Below are 24,848 nucleotides of genomic sequence, written 5' to 3' on the forward strand. Positions count from 1 at the left end.
ACTGCAGTTTTGATAACCGTTAAAAGGACTTTCTATGAAAACAACTCTAGTTACTCCTATATAAATACATCAAATAACACAAAACAGCCACTTAATGATACTGAACTTAAAAACAACTACAAGATAACTCTTCCGTCAAACCCACATCTTAATGGCAGGAACTTGACCAAAGGAGGGATACAGGAAGACAACACCGACACATTACGCTGTTTCCAACATAACTGAGCACTTCGTAGATAGCAACTGGGATAAAAGTAAAGCACTTTGTATTCTAAGATAAAAATAACAGGGCCACCCTAACTGGCTTGGGCCACCAAGCTATTCAAATATTGAATAGCCTATAAACCTGGTTTCCAAACAAAAGCAATTCTACCCTTGATTTTGTTGTTGATATCCGAGAATACGTCTTGGTCTTTATGACTGTAGTCATGTAAGGAAGTTGTCTATTGCCAGAATTAACACACTAATATAAACTTGCAAACCTTGATAACTTTGTGGTTTATTTGATCAAATACTTACCGGGTCCTCTATTTGGGGAGCGAATCCTTCTGAAGTCTGACTTCCTTGTGTTCTTTGCAAGTACTTTCCCTTTTAAAATCTTCTGTCTCTGAGCCCTCCTTTGTCTTGCTCAGCCAGATGCTTCATTTGGTTATTGGTCATCTTTCTTGCTTGGTACTTCAAGCTTTCAATGTGATGACGTTTTCTTTGTTCACAGCTCACCCACACACCTCATGTTTTGACTGGGAGTATTTTCATTGGCATTTTACACAGATTCATCCTGGATACTGTCCACGAATGAGCTCTTGGTTTCCTCCTAAAGCAGCAGTTCATGGATATGTCCTCTCAGAAACATGTAAGAGGAAACAAAGCCACACTTATAATGCTCTTTGGTTTGTTCTGTCTCGACATAAGCAAAACCTCACAGTAAGAATTAAGTCAGTCATTAAATTAATGACTTACTTTAGCAATTTTTTTTAAATCCAAAGGCTTCCTTATCAATAGAAAAAAAAAAACTCAGTATTCTCAACCTTATAAACATCTGTAATAATAAAAGATCTTGGGTCTATATGAGTCAGCAGTTTTCTCCCATTTGCTTTTTATTTTGGACAGAGTTTACATGTCTTCTTAGGGTGACTGTGGCCAAACTGCAATATCTGTGGCTCCCCTGGGACAGATCTTCACGTTCTCACCCTTGCCTGGGGGTCCTAGGACACAAGGTTGATGCAAAGGCCCTGAGGTAAACACATTTTTTAAAGCGTAGAGATGGAAACCATCAGGGGCATCACAAAATGAATTGGCTTTTAGGTCAAACCTGGAACATGTCCACAACCTGCAAGCTTAGGTTCATGTGAAGAATGGTACTGGGTTCAGTCAACACAACTTCATATCCTCCTCTGAGGCTCACAACTCGGAATCCAAGCTCTGAAGACATAGGGAATGTTCCTTGACAATGTGCAGACTCCAAGCAAACACCTGTACCCCATTTCTACTCCCCCCTCCCCCGCCAACTTCCATCTTCCAATAGTCGTAGCCAGAAGTGAAACGGGGAAGCCAGGACACAAGCAGCAGAGAGGAATGTCTCAGTATTCTCTGTCAGACTCCCTCAGACATACCCACATTTGACACCCCACATGTCTCAGAGAATGTGAGACAGTTATTGGTGGTTAGTGGATCCAAATTCATATAGACCCATAGAATCTGAGCATATAGAATCAAATGCTTACCACAGGCATGAGGACCCTGGTCTCAGTCACCAGCCTCCCAAGGGCCATGCTGCTCTGGATCTTCTGTATCTGAGAAATGTCAAGATACAGAGGACAAATGAATAGCCCATCCTGGTTCTTTCTCACCAAATGCTATAGGCAGGTGAAGCATAAGTTGTTTGAAAGATGTCAAGCAGAGGTTTTCAAAATAGTTCAGATAAGCGGAAGAGATAGATTCTTTTCTGAGTTTTCTGTTATGGTCACATGAAGTTTGCAATCCTAACACCCATGTTCAGTGCTGTATTCTGGAGTCCAACTCTCTGAAAAGGCTCACCAAATGTCCTGTTGCCAGGTTTTCCTGAATTTATTTATTCTGGGAGAACTGAAAGCACTTTGAGTGTGAAAAGCCTTTTGTCAGTCTGTATCACCAAGGAATCAAGTCACCTTAGACAGAAGCTGTACGCATACATTATAGGATAGGGTTCCTCAAAGTAGACCCCACGAAAGGTGCAGGTCAATGCTTTCCAGGCTTCAGCCACAGATCTTCTCAGGCATCCAAATCTGAAGACCCTCAGAGAAGCCTGAAGGGATCTGGACTGGATGCTACCCTTTTCTTAGAATCAGTAATATCACAGCCATATCACCCACTCTCTCCCTTGGACAGACATCTGTGAAAATAGCGGAGTAGAGAACTCCAAAGTTTCATCCCTCTACAAAAGCAATGGACAGTGGCAAAAATAGTCACAGTGAACTTCTTCAGAACTCCAGAATCTAATTTAAACAACAACAACAACAACAAAACCTCTCAGCAACCAGGGGAAAGTTTAATGAAGGAAATAAGCTGAATTTCAGTAAGAGAGCTCTCTGGCATTTTAGCTTACCTCGATACATCCCCCACTCCCCAACTCAGTTGCAGACTTGAAGACAGAAGCCCGTTTTCCTGGTGCAGATTACTGGTACCAGAGGAACCAACACCGATCTTACTCTCAAATAATTGTGGATCTACATTCTGACCCGAAGTAGCTCCCTGAGTTCTCTGGTAGCTCCCTGAAGGCTCTGCTCAAGGACTTGCCTTTGTCTCACATGCCTCAGTTCCGAGGTGGCTTCCTGGATGACATTTGCCAAAAACATTTATTTTAAGATTATATTTATTTGACAGAGACAGAGCACAAGCAGAAGGAGCAGGAAAAGCAGGCTCCCCACCGAGCAGGGAGCCCGATCTGGGGCTTGATCCCAGGAAAGGCAGATGCTTAACGACTGAACCACCAAGGTGCCCCAGCCAAAAACATTTAAAGGCAAATGTGTAAGCTGCTGCCACCTATAGCAAAGGATAACAATTAGGGCAAGCAATAGAAAAGCCAAAATACTGGGAAGAAAGAGGATGGAGAAGGGCATATTCTGGGGATTAAGGGCTTTTAAATGTTCCCATTTAATCCAGAGAATCTAGAAGGCCACATATATGCCTGGGCTGGATATGTGCTCAGAAAAGACCTGAGAGGATTTAAAGCCCTCACCACTGGCTGATCTTCAAGCTCCATGCAAGCAGGAAGTAAATGACCTGGCCAAATATCAAAGCAGCAGCACAACATAGAGCCCATCTGAAAAGACTAAAAAGGGTTTTTAGTGTTGTTGTTGTTTGGCTCCAGGCATTAAAAGAAATCTTTGCCTAACCGCTAGCTGACTAGTAAGCTAATGGAATAGAAACTTAAGTGGCCACACATGACAAAAAGTATACTTTAAAAATTCATTCAGAAAAGTCATTTAAAAAACAAGCAACAACAACCACAACAAACAGTAACAACATATCATGGAGAGAGAGGGGAAAAGTGATTTCCAAAGTTGCCACATTATAAAATTAAAAATATCAAGTTTTCAGTGAATGATTATAAAATTACATGTGAAAGAATAAAAGAAAGAACCATTTGTAGGAAGAAAGAAATTAACAGTTCTTGAGGAAGCCCAGACATGGACTTAACATACAAAACTTTAAGTCAACTGTATTAAATATGTTCAAACGGCTAAAGAAACCATTGGGGGGGGGGGAGGAACTAGGAGGATGATGTCTTACCAAATGGAAAATATTAATAAAGATATAAAAATTACAAAAAAAGAATCAAATAAAAATTCTGGAGTTGAAGAGTGCAATCACTGAAATGAAAAACTGACTAGAGTTTCAAAAGCAGATCTGAGTAGACAGAAGAAAGACCCAGTGAATATGAGATTATCCAGCCTGAGGAGCAGAAGGAAAAAAGAATGAAAAAAATGGACAGAGTCCAAGAGACCTGTGAAATACCATCAAACACACCAATATACACAGAATAGATGTCCTCAGAAGGTAAGAAGAAAGAGAAAGGATCAGAAAGAACAATTGAAGAAATAATGGCCAAGACTCCCAAATTTGATGTGAAACATGAAGCTCTCACCCAAGAAGCTCAATGAACTCCAAGTAATATAAAATCTAAGAGATACACACTAAAACATATAACCAAGTTGTCAAAATCCCAGGACAAAGAGAGAATCTTGAAAGCAGCAAGAGAGAGACAACTCCTCAGATACAAGGGATTATCAATAAAATTAACAGCTGATTTCTCATGAGAAACTATGGCGGCCAGAGGCAGTGGATGACAAACTTAAATTACTGAAAGAGAAAAACTGTCAGACAAGAGTTCTATATTTGACAAAACCATTCTTCAACAATGAAATAGAAATTAAGACATTCCCAGATCAACAAAAACTGAGGAAATTTGTCAGTAGTAGATCAGCCCTACGAGAAATGCTAAAGTGAGTCCTTTAGGCTAAAATAAAAGGACAATACACAGTAACCTGCAGCCTTATAAAGATGTAAAGACCACCAGTAAAGGTAACTACATACATATATACAAAAACCACCATCATTATATTTTTGGTTTGTAACTTCTTGGTTTTTCTTTTTCACATATGATTTAAGACACATGCATAAACAATAATTGTATATCTATGTTAACCAGCACACAATGTAGAAAAATACCATTTGTGACAATATCAATATAAAAGGGGGACATAACATATATGGAGTTACATAGAGCAAAGCTTTTTTTTTTTTTAAGATTTATTTACTTATTGTAGAGAGAGAGAGAGCATGAGTGGGAGGGACAGAGGGTAAGGGAGAGAGACTCTCAAGCAGACTCCATGTGGAGCCCAACATGAGGCTTGGACTCATGACCCCGAGATCACAACCTGAGCCAAAACCAAGAGTCTGACACTCAACCGACTGCATCACACAGGCACCCCAGGACCAAGGTTATTGAAACTAACTTAGCATATATTCAAACCAGATTGTTATAAATAACAATGTTAATTGTTAACAATTAAGCCCCAGGGTAATCACTAAGAAAATAACTAAAATGTTATTTAGGTGAAGAAATGAGAAGAGAAACAAAACAATGCAATAGGAAAGAGTTAAACACAAAAGAAGGCATGAATGAGGCATTGAGGAGCAAAAATGGTATAATACATATAGAAAGCAAATAGCAAAATAGGCAGAGTAAGTACTTTCTTATCAATAATCACATTAAATGAAATGTATTAAACTCTCCAATGAGAAGATAGACATTGACATAATTAAATTAATTAAATTTTAAAATGATCCAAATATATAGTCTCTACAAGAGATTCATTTTGGATCCAAAGACTCAAGTAGGTTGAAAATGAAAAGATGGAAAAAGATTCTATGTAAATCGTAATCAAAAGAAGGTTGGGTAGCTATATTAATATCAGATAAAGTAGACCTTAAAGAAAAAAATTATTACAAGAGAAAAACAAAGACATTATATATTGATATAAGCATCAATCCATCCAAGAAGATATAACGATTATATCTAATAAAAGATTCCCACATAAAAAAGCTCCAAAATATAAAGGACATCCAGATAGGAAACCTAATAAAGTAGCTCCAAAGCATATGAAGCACCCAATAAAAATGCCTAATAAGAGAGCCACAAGATATATGAAACAAAAACAGACAAAATTAAATGGAGAAATAGACAGTGCTATAATAATAGTTGGAGATGTCAATATACCATTTTCAATAATGGATAGAACAACTAGACAAAAGATCATCAAGGAAATAGAAGACTTGAACAATGCTACAAGCCAGTCAGAACTAACTGACATACACACAACACTCCATTCAAAAACAGTAGAATACACATTCTTCTCAAGTGTATATGAAACATTCTCCAGAGTAGACTATATGTTAAGCAACAAAAGGAGACTTAGTAAATTTTAAAAAATTAAAATCAAAAAAAGTATCTAATCTGATCATAATAAAATAAAACTTCAAATCAATAACAGAAGAGAATCTGGAAATTTTTAAATTACATGAAAACTAAACACATTATTAAACAACAATTAGGTCAACAAACAAATCACAAGACAAATTAGAAATTACTTTGAGACAAATGAAAATGACAACACAACATATCCCAAATTTATGGAATGCAGTTAACCAGAACCCAGGGGGAAACGTATAGCTGTGAATGCCTATGTTAAAAAAGAAAAAAAATCTCAAATCAATAAACTAACTGTACACCTTAAGAAACTAGATAAATAAAAGCAAAGTAAATCCAAAGCTAGAAGGAGAAAGGAAATAATAATGATTAGAGTGGAGATAAACCAAATAGAGAATAGAAAAATAACAGGAAGAATCAAGGAAACCAAAAGCTAGTTCTTTGAAAACAGTTCAACAAAATTGACAAATTTTCAAACCAGAAGACCAAGAAAAAAAGAGCAGGCTCAGATTACTAAAATCAGAAATGAAAGTGGGGACATAACTACTAACACTGCAGAAATAAAAAGTATTATAACATACGATGAATAGCCACTCTGGGAAACAGTATGGAGGTTCCTCAAAAATTTAAAAATAGAGCTACCCTACAACTCAGCAATTGAACTGCTCGGTATTTATCCAAAGGATACCAACATAGTGATTCAAAGGGACACGTCTACCCCAATGTTTGTAGCAGCAATGTCCACAATAGTCAAACTATGGGAAGAACCCTGATGTCCATTGACAAATGGATGGATAAAGAAGATGTGGTATAGATATACAAGGGAATATTACTCAACAAACGGAATGAAATCTTGCCATTTGCAACAACGTGGAACTAGAGGAACTAGAGGCCATTTTGCTAAATGAAATAACTCAGTCAGAGAAAGACAAATACCATAGATTTCACTCATATGTGGAACTTAAGAAACAAAACAAATGAACATAGGGGAAGGGAAGGAAAAATAAAATAAGATGAAAATTGAGAGGGAGGCAAACCATAAGAGATGCTGAACTCTAGGAAGCAAACTGAGGGTTGCTGGTGGGGAGGTAGATGGGGAAAAGGAATGACTGCATGATGGGCGTTAAGGAGGGCACTTGATGTAATGAGCACTAGGTGTTGTATACAACTGATGAATCACTAAATTCTACTTCTGAAACTAATAAAAAAAAAATACTATGAACAATCAGACTCCAGCAGAGCAGAGAACCTAAATAAAACTACCAAAACTGACTCAAGAAGAAATAGAAAATCTTAACAAATCTATAACAAGTGAAGAGATTTGATCAGTATTTAAGAAATTTCCCAAAAAGAAAAGGCCAGAAACAGATGGCTTGTTTCACTGGTGAAGTCTACCAAATATTTAAAGAAAAATTAACAACAATCCTTCTCAAAATATTCCAAAAAATAGTACAGAAGGGAACACTTGCTAATCCTTTTTATCAGGCAGCATTACCCTAATACTAAAGCCACATGGGGCTATCATAAGAAAAAGAAATTACAGACCAGTACCCCTTATGAATATAGATACAAAAATCCTCAACAAACTACTAACAAACAGAATCCAAACAGAGTCCTGGATTTCATTCATCCCAGGATTGCAAGAGTGGTTCAATGTTTGAAAATCAATTAATAAAATACAGCACATAAATAGAATGGGGGGACTTCATAATTATCTCAATTGATAAAGAAAAAGGGCTCAACACTATTCAACATACTTTCATGATAAAAGCACTCACTCATGAAGGTAGGAACAGAAGACAACTTCCTCAACACGATAAAGGGCATTTTTGAAAACCCTCAGCTAACATTATACACAATGGTGAAGTCTGAAAAGAATCCCCCTATGATCAGGAGCAAGGCAAAATTGCCCACTTTCCCCATCTTCTACTCAACATTGCACTAGTCCTAGCCAGATAAATGGGTCAAGAAAAAGAAATAAAGGCATCCAAATAGGAAAGGAGCAAGTAAAACTACTCATAGATGACATGCTCTTTTATATAGTATCTCATAAAGAATCCACACACAAAAAAGTTTAGAGCCGATGATTGACTTCAGCAAAGTTACAGAATTCCATATCAACATAAAAAATTAGATGTATTTCTCTATGTACCAGCAATGAACAAGCCTAAAAACAAAGTAAGGAAACAATTTCATTTATAAAACCATCAAAAAGAATAAAATACTTAGCAATAAATTTAATCAAGGAGGTTCAAGACTTGCATGCTACAAAACATTCTTGAAAGAAATAAAAGCAGACCTAAATAAATGGAAAGCCTTCTTGTGTTCGTTTGGAAGATTTGATATTATTAATAATGGTAATAATTCCCAGAGGGATCTACAAATTCAGTGTAATCCTTATCACAATTCCAACTGCCTTTTTCTCCAGAAACAGAAGTTGATCCTAAAATCTTTGGGAAATTTCAAGGGACTCTACATAACCAAAACAATCATGAAAAATAAGGTCAAAGTTGAAAGACGCAGATTTTCCTATTTCAAAACTTACTGCAAAGCCACAGTGATCAAGACGGTGTGGTACTAGTGTAGATCACTGGGATAGAGCTGAGCATCCAAAAATAAGCCCATACATCTTTGTCAACTGACTTTTGTTGGGAATGCCAAGATCACATAGTAGGAAAAAAATCTCTTTTCAATAAATGGTGCTTGGACAATAAGATAGCTAAATGTAAAAAAATGAAATTGGACTCTTACCTTACACCACATGTAAAAATTATCACAAAATGTATTGAAATCCTCAATGTAAGAGCCAAAACTATACAACTCTTAGAAAACATAAAGGCAAATCTTTGTGACCTTGGATTTGGCAATGGTTTCTTAGATACAAAACAAAAAGCACAAGGAACAACAGAAAAAATAGACAAACTGGACTGCATCAAAATGAAAACTTTTGTGCATCTAAAAATACTATCAAGAAAGTGAAAAGACAGGTGGCGTTTGGTGACATTGAACATGCCGGCGCTGTCACCACCCACAAGGCACTGGCAGGTCGGTAGAGTAGGCGGCCATGGGGAGCCTGTATGACCTGCACAGGGCGGTAGGAAGTTATTTTAGGTTATATGAAAGAGATGTCTCCTCATCTCTAAGACTTACCAGAAATCCTGATTTGAAGACAATAAGTGGATTTTGCACCAAACCACAAGTCAGTCTAAAAGCTCCATCCTACACTTCCAGCTGCAGAACGCCAGGAAGCAAACTTACATTTTGGGAGAGGAAGATCCTGATAGGTAAGGTCGCTTCAAAAAGGAAGATGAAATCCCAGAGACTGTCTCGTTTGAGATGCTTGATGCTGCCAAGAACAAGATGTGGGGGAAGATCAGCTTTGTCATGATTGCCCTGACAGCGGCAGGATGCATCTCAATGATTGTTGAGGGCAAGAAGGCTGTCAAAAGAAATGAGTCTTGGGGCGCCTGGGTAGCGCACTGGTTAAGCGTCTGCCTTCGGGTCAGGGCGTGATCCCAGCGTTCTGGGGTCGAGCCCCACATCAGGCTCCTCCACTAAGAGCCTGCTTCTTCCTCTCCCACTCCCCCTGCTTGTGTTCCCTCTCTCGCTGGCTGTCTCTCTCTGTCAAATAAATAAATAAAATCTTTAAAAAGAAAGAAAGAAAGAAAGAAAGAAAGAAAGAAAGAAAGAAAGAAAGAAAGAAAGAAAGGAGTCTTTAACAAGCCTGACCTTAGAAAAGAAAGCTCTCCTGAGAGAAGCAGCAGCTATGGCGGCCAAAACAGAGTAGCAGAGGTATCCATGTTGGCTGCATTTTGGAAAATGCAGGAATAATGTTGCAGCAGTTAGTTGGTATTAAAAAGAATATGGAATGAGGATCCATTTCAGGAAAGTATGGTTTGCACAAACTTATAATTTCCCCATTTCTACTGTAGTGGTACATATATATTTCCTTAAAGAAAAAAAAGAAAGAAAGTGAAAGGACAACCCATGGATGGAATGGGAGAAAATACTTGCAAATCATATATTCCCAGAGTATATGGACACTTACCACACAACAAAAAGACTGACAACCCAAATTAAAAACACTCAAAGGACTTGAATAGATATTTCTCCAACTAAGGTGTTTCAATGGCTAATAAACACATGGGAAGAGCCTCCACATCATCAGTCATTAGGGAAATGCAAACCAAAACAACGAGATACCATTCATTCCTTTAGCATGGATAGAACAACAAAAAATGGCAAATAATTGCTGGCAAGGATATAAAAGTACATTGCTGGCAAGAGCGTAAAATGATGCAGCCACTGTGGAAAAGTTTGGTGGTTCCCCAAAAAGTTAAACAAAGAATTAATAAACGTCCCAGCAATTCCACTCCTATGTGGAATTCCAAAAGAACTGAAAACAGGAACTTGAACAGATCCTTGTATGTCAATGTGTATTGCTGCAGTAGTCACAAGAGCCAAAAGGTGGGAGCAACCCAAATGTCCGTCTGCTAATGAATGGACAAACAAAAATGGTATATTCATACAATGGAGTATTATTCGGCCATAAAAAGAACTGAAATTCTTACATAGGTGGCAGCATGCACAGACCTTGAAAACATCATGCTAAGTGAAATAAGCCAGACACAAAAGGTCAAATATTGTATGATCCTATTTGTACCAGGTACCTGGAGTAGCCAAATCACAGAGACAGAGAGCAGAATGGTGGCTGCCAGAGCCTGGGGGGAGGGAGGAAATGGGGAATCATTGTTCAGTGGGGACAGTTTCAGCTCTGCAGGGTGGCAACGTTCTGGAGTTGGACAGTGGTGATGGTTGCACAACAACGAAAATGCACTTAATGCCACCGTGCTCCTACACATGGTTAAATGGTAAGTTTCATATTGTGTATATTTCACAATAAAAAAATACCTTAGAATCTTCTTCAAAAATATTTCAAAAATGGCAATGTTGTTAGACTGAATATATAACTTTAGAGAGTAACACCTTTTAAGAGTACAGTATTTATTTAAATGTACGATTTGGCTGCGTTTAGTGCATTCACGGTGTTGTACGACCATCACCACTGTCTACTTCCAGAGCACTGCATCACCCCAGAAGGAAACCCTGTACTCGTTAAGTGGCCCCTGAAAACCCCTTTATGCTTTCTGTCTCTATGGATTTCGCTATTGTAGACATTTCATATGAATGGAATTGTACAATGTAGGGCCTTTTGTGTCTGTCTCCTTTGCTTAGCATAAAGTTGCTGAAGTTCATTCATGATGGAGCACGGAGCAGCACTTCATTTCTTTCTACTTTCTCCTTTTTTCTTTTTGTGCTTTAGGAGGGTTTTTACCTTTTGTATTTACCTTATTGTCAGACACATTATTTTGATATGTAAAATGGTTTCCATAGTCTAGGCTAGCTCCACCTACTGACTAATCTTTCCCTCACCAGCTGCTTACTTCTTTTTCGAGATCCACTTTGGAATCTTTTTTCTTTTGTTAGTGAAAAACTTTTCAAACATACAGAAAGACTAGAACAATGAACACCTATATCCATTGCCTAGTTTTAATATTAACATCTTGCCATTTGTTTCATCTGGGTTTTACTGAAGTATTTGAAAGAAAATGAGGCGTAACATTGGTCAGCTTCGGGGGATGTCCCAGTGTGTCTTAGCCGAAGTTTCTCATGTCTCCTTACGCTCTCAGGGAAATCCGACCTTCTTTTCTCCCTTTCCCTCACATAAAATGTCCAACACGAGTCCCTCATTCATCATTCACTCCTAGTCTCTCAGGCTTATTACTCCCAGTAATGCCAGAGTAGATTCATATGTGCTTGTTTACTAGGATTGTCTCCTTCTTCTGAGAACAGTTCCCTTTCTTTCCGCCCAGATTGTTCTCTCAGGAGCTACAGTTACAATACAACTTCACACACACGTGTCTCCTCCTCCTGTCACAGTTGATGGGTCTAGAAGTCTTGTGGCCTAAGGAGCACTTTCCCACTGCTCTTGGATTTAGGACCTGGATTGTTGACATGGTTTCTCTGCAGGGGGCCAACTTGGTCCGCTGAGAAGCTCAGGAGCTCTCAGCGGTCATGTTTCCATTACGTGTTGGAAGACGGTTTGCCACGAGAGAGAACAAGGAGGCTGATGCTCAGAACAAATGGAGCAAACATCCTCCATTGTTATGAAATTGACTTTTTTGTCTAAGCTCATTTAAATTGGGATTTTGGCGCTTGCAGCCAGAAGAGCATATATGTAAGTGTGATGTGGCCTAGGGGATCTCAACAGGGAGAATCGGGCAAAACCTTCAGGCTACCCCCAGGTAAAAGTTGTAAAGACCACTGTAAACAACCCACCTGACCCCAAATTCAAGACTTGAAGAGAAGCTGTCATTCTGTGGGTATTTTCAAGGTCTCTCTACCAATATAAATACACTAACCTATACGACTGCTTAAAAAAAGGAAAGAAAAGAAGTCATGGAGTTTACTGACCTATGTAGAATTTAGGATTTCAGATGGTTACTTTTGTATATTACACATTCATTCAAAAATCAAACTATTTTATTTTGTATCTACTTTTTGTAGAAAGTGCCTACGGATTGGGGAGCCTGGGGGGCGCAGTCGGCTGAGAGTCCGACGCTTGATTTTGGCTCAAGTCATGATCTCAGGGTGAGATCGGGCCCCACATCGAGCCCCACATCGAGTCCCACATCGAGTGCTGCGTGGAGCCCCACATGGGACTCTGTGTTCAGCAGGGAGTCTGCTTGAGATCCTTTCTCTCTCTCCCTCTTCCCCACCATGCTCTCTCGCTCCAAAATAAATAAATAAATCTTAAAAAAAAAAGGGGGGGCCTAAGGAAGTATGGTGTGCTTGATGTTGAGCAGGAATATATATTTCCTTTAATTTGTGGTTCTGTATTTCATTCTAAACATGATCAAATCCACATCCACAGACACACAAGAAATAGGAACATGTACACATTTCACAGATTGTTAAACATACCAACACACAATAAAAAACAATTAGCAAGCTGGAAAAATATTACTAAGCCGAAAAATTCAACATTTGTTATTTATATAGCAAATTCTTCTTAAATATCTACCTAGCCATAGAAATGTGTTGGTCCTTTTCCTAGACCATATATTACTGAGTGAAAATAATTTATTCACAGTTTTGTAGCCTCCGATAAAATGTATACTTCTCAAGGGTATGGATATAATCATATAAATCAGGTAATAATCCAAAATGTGTTCGAGTACATGTGTCCCAATAATGTTCTCTCACCTACTCCTATAGCTTGATGCCACCCCCTCTGGCCAAGTCTTCCCAGATCTCCCGGATAAGGAAGGATCATGCGCTACTGTTGTTCTCATAGTCTCAGCTGGTCATTCATGGCACATATAAAGATTATCATTAAATCATCTCCTAATTACTAGTTTATTATCTGTTTCCATGGAGAATATGTAATTTCCCTAAAGACACAGACTTTGTTCCCCTTTCAGGAATGGGGTTTCCAGTATCAAGCAGGCACGTAATGAAATGCTTGGTAAAAGACTAATGAATAAATATGTCACACCACAGAGAATCTTATAAAGAAGGGAGTCCACAATTTTTGTAAGTTGTCTTACTTCTGGCTTGTATAGAGAGTGAGAATGGAGAAGGGGGTGCATACTACTGAGGAAGGCATGAGTGAATGTAAGGTTCTGGCATTTGAGGGCCTCTTTCTCTCCCAGCTTCTAGTCAAATGTCAATTAGAGCAAGGTTTACTTTTTATTACATATAATCATAGTAATTTCTCATTTTGATATCCTGTGTTTCAAAATCTTTTTAACGATGCATTGTGACAGATGTTAACCAGACTTTTTGTGGTGATCATTTCACAACATATACAAATACTGAATCATTATGTTGTACACCTGAAACTCACATATTACAAGTCAATTATGCCTTAATATTTTTTAAAAGAATTTAAGCTATAAGTCTCCCTATAAGCACTGCTTTCACTGTATCTCATATGTTTTGTTATATTTAATTTTCATTCATTTCAAAGTATTTTCTTATTTCTATTATGATATCTTCTTTGACCAATTAATAACTTATAGTGTGTCATTTAATTTCCACATGATTATGATTTCCAGAATTTTCCTTGTGTTCCCCTGTGGACTGAGAACATACTTTGTACGAGTTCAATTATTTTAAATTTTGTGATACTTGTTTTGTGTCCTACTGTATGGTCTATCCTGGATAATGGTCCATGTGTGCTTGAGAAGAGGTCTATTTTGCTATTATTGTTCAAATGTTCTATAGATGTCAGTTAGGTCTAGTTGATTGATAGTATTAAGTGTTCTAAATGCTTGCTAATTTGTCTGGTTGTTCTACCCATTATTGAGATGGGGTAATGAAGTCTCCAACTATTATTTTTTGAATTGTCTGTTTCTCCTTTCGATTACCTTCAGTCCAATCAAACACCCCCAACCCAAGGTTGCTTAAACATGTCTGACATTCTGTCCACAAGATCTATGCACCTGCTCTTCTCTCTGCTTGACATGCTCTTCTCTCAGACACCTGCATGACTACCTTCCTCGTATTCTTCAGATCTTTGCTCAAATACCCTTCTCAGTGAGGTCTTCTCTAATTGCTCTATTTTAAATTTAACATCTCGTCATCTCCTCTTTCCTGCTTTATTTTTTTCTCCATAGCACTTGTCTCCATCTGTTATAATGTATATATTGTAACATGATACTGTACATAGTATACTCTTCATTATCTTTCTTCTATTAGAATGTAAACTTCAAGAGCACAGGGGGTTTTGTCTGTTTTATTCCCCTGTATCTCCAGCCCTAGATCAATGCTGCCACATAGTAGGTGCTCAACGAATGTATGCTCCATGAATGAATGGTCAAATGCCCTGAGCACAGCTTGAGGAAACCAGTCAGCTGGGCAGCAGACTAAGTTGGATTATTATTAATCTCTAGAGGATTCAAAATATCAAATCATTCCCGTACAAGACTCTGCAACTGTAGACGATCATTTTTTAAAAATTCCATTCATGTGATTAAAATGACCCATATTAACACTGATTCAGTTGGGTCAGCTTGTTGTTCCCTTCTATTTCCATCTTTTCCATCTGTTTCCAAATATTTTTTGAGCCTTTACTATAATACTGTGTGCTAAGCACTGAATACAAAGTGGTAAGCCTAGAGTGACAAAGTCCTTGCCTTTATGAAACTTACATGATAGTTTTCTGAAATTCACTGTGCAAAAGTCAGCACACCACTCTCCTCAGTTTCAGTACCTTCCCCTAGATCAACTAAAATTAAGTAGAATTCTACCAAATGATTTAAATTGAACCTTATCAATTTCATGCACATAAATCAGCTTTCAAATACCACAGAAATGGAGCTTGAAGCGCTACAGATACCTGGAAACTAGTTCAAATAGGTGACAGTGGAATTGTGTCCATAACATTTGAAAGCTGAGTGCAAACTGGCAGCATTAAACTGATGTCTGCCAAAGGTTCTTCACGTAATTTTCTGTTTCAGCTACAAATCCCAGTGCTAAAACCGTTAAAAGCATTTGTATCAATTATTTTGCAGAAATACTTTGATGCCATTGTGGTTCATTATAATGGTTAAAGTTATTGTCAGTCCCCCCCCCCCAAAAGCCTATTTCAATAATTCCTGGCATAAAGGAAACTGTAGCCAGAGTAATTTTTCTAATGGCTAAAAACGTTTTAGTCTTTTGTCAACAAGTACGGTAGTTAAAATATTTCAACCACAGACTCTTCTTATTCCGTCAGACAACAGCCAAGCACCTGAGTAATAGTTCAGAGGCTGAGACAGGACACTGAGACGGTCAGCAGAAAACTTTGAATCTATCATAGGACAGAAGCCTCATTGCTCACCTATTTCATTTGACAGCCAGAAAGACTGTTTTGAGAAAATTTTTGTGGGTTTCTTTTTAAAGTGTTTCCAAGATTAATCTTAACAAGCACAACCAAGTGCTAGTTCCCCACCTGACTTTCCCACAAAATTTGACCTGTTTGACTAATAAGCAGTTGCACTGGCAATCTGAGGACATGACGGAGGAACAGTGAAGCAGAATCCGTTTAATTACAGGATAAATTACAAATTGAAGACTGTCGGCTCAAGGCAAGTCAGCAAAATTGTACCAGGGCTTGTTCAGAATTCACAAAGCAAAATGGAAATAACTCCATGTGTCCAGGTTCCTGAATAACTCTGCAGAAGCAAGATTACTATGGGAACATGCATATTTTGACCTGGGACTCACCTTAATAGTATAATAGTCAAAGTTGGCTACGAATGGAGATGACTTCCAGAACTTACAGTGACATCCCTGGCTCTCCTCAGGAGGTCAAAGCCGACCCAGCAGTAACAGAAGTAGCGGACTAGGACAGGGTTCTTAAACATTTTTGGTCTCAGATCCCCTATACCTCTTAAAAATGAATGGGGGCCAATCAGAACTTTTTGTTTATGTGCATTTTTATCTATCGATATTTACCATATTAGAAATTAAAATGAATAATTTCTAGGAATATTCATTAATTTATTTAAAAAGAATAAAAACCTCATATATGATAATATGACATCTTTTTATGACAGATAACCATATTTTCCAAAGCAAATTTTTTTTCCTTGCATTTCTCTTTTGCTGCACCATTTGGTGAGAAGTGTGGTACTGTGTTACATTTTGCGATACCCTTAAGGTCTAGCTCCCTGGAAAACAGCCGGACACTCCTGTCTGCTTCTGCATGGAATCTACTGTCATACGCTATTTGGTTGAAGTACATGAAGAAAATCCAGTCTCACACAGGTATGCTATAAAAGGGAGGAGTATTTTCATAACTGTTCCAGGTAATTGTGGCTAATCTTGTTTGATACTATACCAACACTCAACAAGTGGCAGATTTTTTAAGAGCAGTTGCAGTGTGAAATCTGAAATGCTATTGGTGACCTTTTCATACTGATACATTAAAATCTATTGGTGTGTCTTACACTTCAAATGATCTCTTCCCATTCCTTGCTTTGCAACATTATGGATTGGTCACCTGAAAATATGGCTTACTCGGGCAGATAATCCAAATGTTGACACATTTAATTACATAAAACAAACTGTATTTGTTCATATCCCCAATGATCTGATCAGAAAAGTATCTAAGTTGTAGGAAGCTGTCAGGCTCACAGTGGTGGATACAAGTTTTCTAAAATTATAATTTCTATTTGAAAGATCAAATTTTCGTTGACAACATTGCCAGTTGTTTCCCTCGAAGTAGCACTACTCTGGTTAAGTTCATTTATCGGAAAATATCAACCAAATACACAACTCTGACAAGCCATAGTTTATCTGTTGTTCTTGCAAGTAAAAATAGTGTTCAATGGGACAAAGTGGTGGTTAGTTTAGCTTTCAACTCTAACAGCAGAAAAGAGGTGTTTTTCCCCCAATTATTGTACTGGTTATATAGCACAAGTATCTTATGTGTGGTTCCCATTTTGTGACACACAATTTATTAAAAAGATGTGTACTTAGGGATGGAGAGCAAATAAAATTAATGATTTTTACTGCCGTAATCAAGCATATTATTAAGTGAACTGACTTTTTTTTTTAATCCTAAGAGTTCATGGTGGTGAAAAGTACCATAATGACCAGTGCCACCGCCTTGATTCATGGTAAAACTCTAGGCTGTTTTTCCCATTATTGCTTTTGCATCATCAGAGAAATGCCAATGTGGTATAAAAGGAAAATGATGTCTCAACACTATTCTGAAAATAATTTTACCTCCCAACTGTCTTGCAAGGGTCTCAGAGACACCCAGGGGGTCCATAGACAAGATTCTGAGAACACCTGGACTATGAGAAGAGAAGCTATAAAAGAGCCCAAGGGAGATGGGAAGCTTTGTACTTACCACGTGTCAGTGCTGTACAAAATGGAAAAGATGTTCTACATTCATTATCTCCTGTGCGATTATAAATACAAGCTCCTCCTGAACCAGTATCCGTGCCTCCACTTTAAGGACAAAGAAACAGGCTTTAGGAAGTGATAGAACATAGAACCTAGTCTCTCTGACTCCAGAACTCATGTCTCCCCCACCCAAGTAGAAAAAGGTATCTTCCTTTTAGCTTTGATTTAGGGACCCTCTTGCGAAGTGCCCACCCCTGCCATAAGCCATGCCCCCACACTATCTTCTGACCTGTTTCCATGTCTGGGCCAGCCTTTGACTCTGCCAGTAAAACTACTTCTCTTACTACCAGTTATCTAAGCCAGAGGTGACAAGAATATGGCCTAGGAGGTCTTTTTCTCCAGTGAGCCCCCATTGGACGTTAATAATCTTTACGTTTCCATAAGCCTGGAATTGGCCTCAGAAACATCTCAAGTCAGGTCCAGGTAGCCATACTCAATTAATCAATCAATCAATCAGAGCTAACAACAGACATGAAATTTGTCAGCCCTGCATCTCTAAATCATTATGAAGCATGTGTGTGGGAACAGCATGAACCTCCTCCTTCGTTACAAATACAAAATGTAAGTTTGCCAGGAAGAGATGTGGACAGCTCCAAGTGATGGAATTACCTATAAAAACTAACAATCATTAAGAGTAAGGATTGTTGACCGCAACTGATGAGTCTCCCTGAATTTACTACAAGTTCAACAGTCCACTACCTACTACGAAACTCTACATCATACCTGTTTCCACTTTTCCAAATTGTGCTTTACTTCTAAACATAGTTGGGCTCCCATAAATCGCTGCAATGCCTTCCCCAATTCTCACTGCAACACCTTTCCTGTCTGAACACTTCTGATATCTGACTAGGTTCTTCCTCATATTGTACTGGCCTTAACATCTAAGATAGTTGAAGATATTTTCGAAGCTGGAGGAAAAAGCAGCATTTGGGAACAGAAAAATCTGGATGCAGACAATGAGGACATTGTTTTGAGGGCTGAGATTCCATCTGAATGTCCACTCACATGATCACAAGCCTGTTTATGCTTCGCTATTTTCAGGTAGAAAATCAAATTGTGGAAGAGTGCAATGCAATCTTTGCCTCTTTGATTAAAAAACGGATTTTACCTTGTTCATTACCCTGCCCCTGGCTTCTTGGGATCTCGGATGAAAATTTTTATGGAAAAAGGATTATTTTATGTAATTATTCTTCGCGTTTTTCAATTATTCATAGTATTTCAGTCCCCATTACTTATCACTAAAATGACATTTCTCTGGAGACGAGGAGTCTCATTATATACTTTCTACACTAGAAATTCCTAATCAGTTCTCATTTGAAATTGTTCTCCTACCAGTCTACCAAGACAAAGGGCAAATCAAAAGGAGTTGATTGATACTCATATGGAGTTCCCCACTAGAGCCTCAAACATAGAGGATGGATCCATGTTTCCTCCTAGCTTGGAAAATGTGTCCTGCTGGAGTTAAACTGCCAATGTCCTCTGAAAACCAGAATAAAAAAACATGTACCTCATCAAAATCCCTTCACAGGGGAAAACATGAAAATAGAAATAGAGATGTGACTTTAGCTTAATAAGCAAAAGTTATGGATTTTGTTTAGTACTTTATTCAAGCCTGGTACAAAAGTACTAATGTTCCTCATTTTAGTAAGTCACATTCCTATTCATTTGTTGACCTTATTTTCTAAAGCTATTGGACGACTTTCATTTCTCTGAGTTTTTAAGGTTGTTATTCATCTCTGTGCTTTTACAGAAGTTAAAATACCCTCTGCCTCAAATATTCTTGCCTAAAATACTCACTACTTGTTCTATGGTCAAAGTGTTACTCTCAAGTCCAACCTCTCTGTGAAGCTTCCTTTTCGTCCAGGGGTCGTCTCTCATCCACTACCTTCCTCTAATGTAGGTGCATGGCATCATCCATGGAATGCCCATACTGTTCATATTCAATGTCCTCTATTTTACCACTTAGAATATTGGAATGCACTCACTTTTTTCTTCCACCGAACTCTTTGTAGAATCCTTGAGGGCGAGGGTCATGTTTTATTCATGTTTATAGTCTCATCACTCAGTGCAGTACCTGATATAATCTAGATGCTAATAAATATTGAATGAATTTTGAGTTTTCCTTCTTTCCACATTTAATTTACTTCACACTTTTTTAAAGTTTCAATGCTTTTCTTATTCTCTTTACACTAATCATCTCAAAGTAGAGACAAATTGACTATTGGTCAGGAAACCACTCTGGTTTTCAGATGTGTACGACAAAGCTAGTGACACAAGTCTATTTTAAAAGCCTGTAAAAAGTAAAAATAAATGCCTTAGTCTCTTCAGAGGAAAATGCTAATAAAATGGGGGGTTCACTCTGAAAATTCATTTGGCAATTTTTTATGGAGTTAGACACACACTTACCTTGTGGTCAAGCAATGTTAAATCCGGGTAGTTTCCCAAAAGAAATTAAAACATATCCACAAAATATTTATGACGGTTTTATTCATAGCATCCAAAAATTGCAAACAATCCAATTTCCATCAGAAGAATGTATAAATAATCTGCAGTATATTCACATAGTGGAATACTACTTAGTATTAAAAAAGGAATTGGAATTGGTACATATGACATGCTGGAATCTTGAAAACAAGCAGCACAAAAAGAGCCAAACAAGAGTACACACTGTATGGTGCCATTTATATGAAATCTAAGAATGGGCAAAACTAATCCATAATTACAGAAATCATAATATTGCATGGTTCTGGTGAGGGAGAGGATTGGCTGGAAAGGAACCTCAGGGAATTTTCCACAGGGATGGCAATGCCCTATATCTTCACTGGAAATACTGGTTACAAGGTTATAAAAGTTAGTAAAAAATCATCTACTTGTACAGTTAGGATCGGTACATTTTAGTGCATACAATTAAAATCTATCTCAGTCTCTCTCTCATGTATTCACACATACATACACATATCTGTGTATATGTATGTATACACACATATACACAGATCATACTGGGATTCAATTATTTACTTATTATTCAATTAAGTCAAGAACAATGTACAAAGTCTAAAATGGTGGGTCACAGCAAGGACACACTTAATTTTGGATTTGCTGTACTATTATTTTTATTTTCTTAAATATGATTTTCTTAGGCTAAAAGTTATGATTTTGGTTACATTTAGCCCGGACCAACTGATGAGTGGGGTAAATAACAGAATATGCTAAAAAACAGAACAACTGACTTAGAATTAAAATTTTCCTATGATAAAGATTTTTTTTAAAGTTACCTAAAATAGAAGTAATTGCAAATACTTTGGTCACAGACATTTGTTTTTGCTTTATAACTTAAACATCATTCTAAATTCCTAACTATGTAGATATATAAAGCAATGTATATGTTAATGTTTAGGAAACAAAAAGATGAGAAAGAATGAGCCATCTGATATGCATAAAGGCCAGGAGGCTGGAGAGACCTGGCCTGGGTCAGGGACTACGAAGACAGTGGGAGCTACAGTGAACTGGGGCAGGAACCAAGCGAACCTGAGAAGCTAACCAAGAACTGGTTTACGCAGGGCCTTGTAAACCAAGGTCACGAGTTTAGATTTTATTGTAAGAGTTAACAGAAAGCCTTCAGAGGACTTTAAGCAAAGTCATCATACAATCAGGTTTACATTTCTGAAACATCATTCTGGCTACTATGTAGAAAATGGACAGAGCAAAAGCAAGAGAGAAAAAAGTGACCTTAATGGGTCCATTGCTAGTTTGGGAGAGAGACTGTAGTGGTGGTGGTAGAGATGGAAAGAGGTAGGCCATCTGCAGATGTATGTTGCATGTGGAACTGGGACAAAATTTGCTGATGGATTGGATATGGTGGGAGGAAAGGAAAACTTAAAAATGAAACCAAGGCTTCTGGTTTATGTTATTTACTGACATGGGAAATATTGGACTGAAAACCAGTTTGGGGGTGGAAATCATAAGTTTTATTGTGGACACATTAACTTTGAGATACCGAAGGGTATCCAAGAATAGAAGTTACCCTGAACAGTTTTGAGAAGAGTCCTGAATTTAAAAAATAAATCTGGTAGTAAGCAGAATAGAGATGAAATTTAAAATTCTAGGTATACACAGAATTCCCCAAGAAGAGAATGGAAAAAGAGAAGAGCAGGAGAACTAGTTTCAGATCCTGAGGTAGCCTATTTAGATGACAGGAAGCATAGAGAAAACCAGCAAAATAGGCTGTGGAGTGGTCAGAAAGGGTGTTTCAAGGAGGGAATGGCCAAAGCTTCCGAGAAGTGAAGAAAGACATGAACAGAGAATATCTTTTGGTGTGGGTAACATGGAAGCAGCTTTAGCGGCATAACTAGGGCAGAAATCAGATTAAACTGAAAACAGAATGGGAGATAAGAGATAGTAACGTTCATGTATTAGCTTAACCCATATGACCTTGCTGAAATCGGACAGTTTTGATGTACAAAAACAACAATTTCAAATGATTCTTTTTTAAAAAGCTTAATGGAAGAAAATGTGGAGCAGTACAGAAGAAAAGATGAGGTCAAGTACAGCCAGGAAGGTGGAAGGAGAGGGTTGCGGGTTTTGGGTGGAAAGACCAAACCGGGTTTGTACATTGATAAAAATGAAGCAATTATCAGCTGAAAAAAGGTGAAGAAAAGGGATGGAAGATTTGGTTATCGAAGAAAAAATGTGAGGTAACCTTTACAGAGAGTAGGTACGAAAACTAACTCTGGAACTGCAGTGGGGATGTTAGGCACCACTTGAGAATTCTTGATCATGAATGTATGGCAGGGGCTAAAAGCTCCAAAGCCCGCAGGGGCAAGACAAGTAAACAACTGAAGCAGGATCAGTGGACATGAAACTCTAGAATATATATCCAATCTAGGGGCGCCTGGGCGGCACAGCGGTTAAGCGTCTGCCTTCGGCTCAGGGCGTGATCCCGGCGTTATGGGATCGAGCCCCACATCAGGCTCCTCCGCTATGAGCCTGCTTCTTCCTCTCCCACTTCCCCTGCTTGTGTTCCCTCTCTCACTGGCTGTCTCTATCTCTGTCAAATAAATAAATAAAATCTTTAAAAAAAAAAAAAAGAATATATATCCAATCTAAATGGGGTGGACACTGGATTGCTACAACCAAAACTGTCGATCCTAATTTGCCACATCCTCTGATTTTTCAAGAGGAGCCAGAAATCTTGATTTTTACGTGACGTATCTTAATTTTAAAAACCCTCTATGTGTTGAAGAAAATGTGCATTAATCCAAGGTTGCACATTTGTTAGGACAGTGATATGAAGACTGACTTGAGTTAGTTGAGGTGGAGTGACCATCATGATGAACTACTAAAAATTAAGCTGGATAAAGAAGAATATAGAAGCTAAAGGGAATTAATGCTTACAGTTAAGGTGGAGTCAATGTATTAAAGGAATAGAAGACTGGCTCCTGATTCCTCAAGTTCTTGAGCAAGTGAGCTCAAGGCTAAAGACTACAGTCACAGAACGTATAAAAATAAAAATTTTGGAGCCTGTGCAGTTTTTAGAAGTTACAAATTCCAGATTCATCAGGGCGGTAAGTCAAACGCAAAAAATCAATGGGATAACGTTATTTAAATTCAAACAGGTTAAGGTTTTTGTTGCTTAACTGACTTTTAGAAAATACATCATAAAAATAATACAATGAGAAAACCATCAGACAAATTCCAGTATTGGAACATTCTACGAAATACCTGACCAGTACTCCTCAAACTGTCAAGCTCATCAAAAACAAGGAAAGTCTGAGAAAGTGCCACAACGTTAAGGAGACACGATAATTACATGTAATGTGGTATCCTGGATGGAATCCTAACGGAAAAAGAATATTAGGTAAAATTAAGGAAGTCTGAAAAAACAATGGATTTTAATTATCAATAATGTATAAAATCGGTCCACTAATTATAACAAATGTACCATACTAATGTAAAATGCTAATAGGGGAAACTGGGTACTATGTGTAAGTTCTTTGTACTCTTTTCTCAAATTTTTTTAAAAATAGGTATAACACTACTCTAAAAAATACGCTATTAAAAAAATACATACCAAAAAAGTGTAATGAATAAAACAATGGCTACCTATATTTTCAGTACTCAGCTTAATGATGATCAAGACAGTAAAAAACCTCTCTTGTACTACTTCACGGTTCCTTCACTACTGGACATGAAATAGATTTCTAAACTCGATTTTCATTCCCTTTTTATTTCTTGACTACTTCCACTACGTATGCATACGTACCTAAGCAACATACGGTACTGTTTTACATGTTTAAGATCCTATGTATATAGATTGTCATACTATGTACGTTCTACTCTTCCTCTTTTTGCCTCATATTTCTGGGTCTAGTATTGATTTACCAGCATATTCCATCATATGAGCATCCCATTAATGTACTCTCTTCGGTGGATGTTGCTAATGTTTTGCTTTTACTGACCGTGCTGTTACGCACGTCCTGATTTACATGTCAACATTCCTAAAAGATATACATTTAGGAGCAAAATACTAGGGTACCGTATTTGAAAATTTGCCGTTTTACTTTATTTTGCCAAATTGCTTTCAAAATAGATAAATCATTTACGCATACACAAGCCAGAGCGTCGTATATCCGGACTCATAGGAGAAAAAAAAAAAACGGGATAATATGACTGCCTCCTTACAGTTCGTCTTCTGTGCCCACGTAATCATTACTCCAAACATACATAGAACAGTTACGCGCCCCGCGAAAGGCTTAAACACTGTTACACCAACCTCTCCCCGGCTCCCGGAGACGCCGACACACGCGCACTTCCGGCGTAAGCTCGACGCAAAGGCGAAGGACGGTACGTTGGGGCGTCGGCGTCGTGATTGACGCCCTTGAAGGCCCCTTTCCGGGCTGTCCGGAAAGATCCAAGT

The 24,848-nt window shown here is 38.0% G+C and overlaps 1 long non-coding RNA gene across 15 annotated transcripts in view; it reads right to left on the bottom strand.

The window, feature by feature from the left end:
* Positions 1-24,832, bottom strand: part of LOC103664313 — a 36,088-nt gene extending 11,256 nt beyond the window's left edge. For 5 of the 15 annotated variants that reach the window (XR_568988.2, XR_568987.2, XR_568986.2 and 2 more), the window contains exons 1-7: positions 24,705-24,832; positions 23,742-23,768; positions 19,918-20,023; positions 17,877-17,977; positions 9,230-9,317; positions 1,725-1,793; positions 520-1,422 (exon numbers count right to left, since the gene is read on the bottom strand). This is a non-coding gene — a long non-coding RNA (uncharacterized LOC103664313). Of the gene's footprint in view, positions 1-519; positions 1,423-1,724; positions 1,794-2,584; positions 2,811-9,121; positions 9,318-16,243; positions 16,409-17,876; positions 17,978-19,917; positions 20,024-23,741; positions 23,769-24,704 lie in introns of all 15 variants that reach the window. The other 10 variants (XR_005832263.1, XR_005832265.1, XR_005832260.1 and 7 more) reach the window with 10 other exon arrangements.
* Positions 24,833-24,848: the final 16 nt, after the last annotated feature.

The sequence above is a fragment of the Ursus maritimus genome, unplaced genomic scaffold (genome assembly GCF_017311325.1).
Source record: "Ursus maritimus isolate PB19 unplaced genomic scaffold, ASM1731132v1 scaffold_10, whole genome shotgun sequence".
Lineage (NCBI taxonomy): Eukaryota > Metazoa > Chordata > Mammalia > Carnivora > Ursidae > Ursus > Ursus maritimus.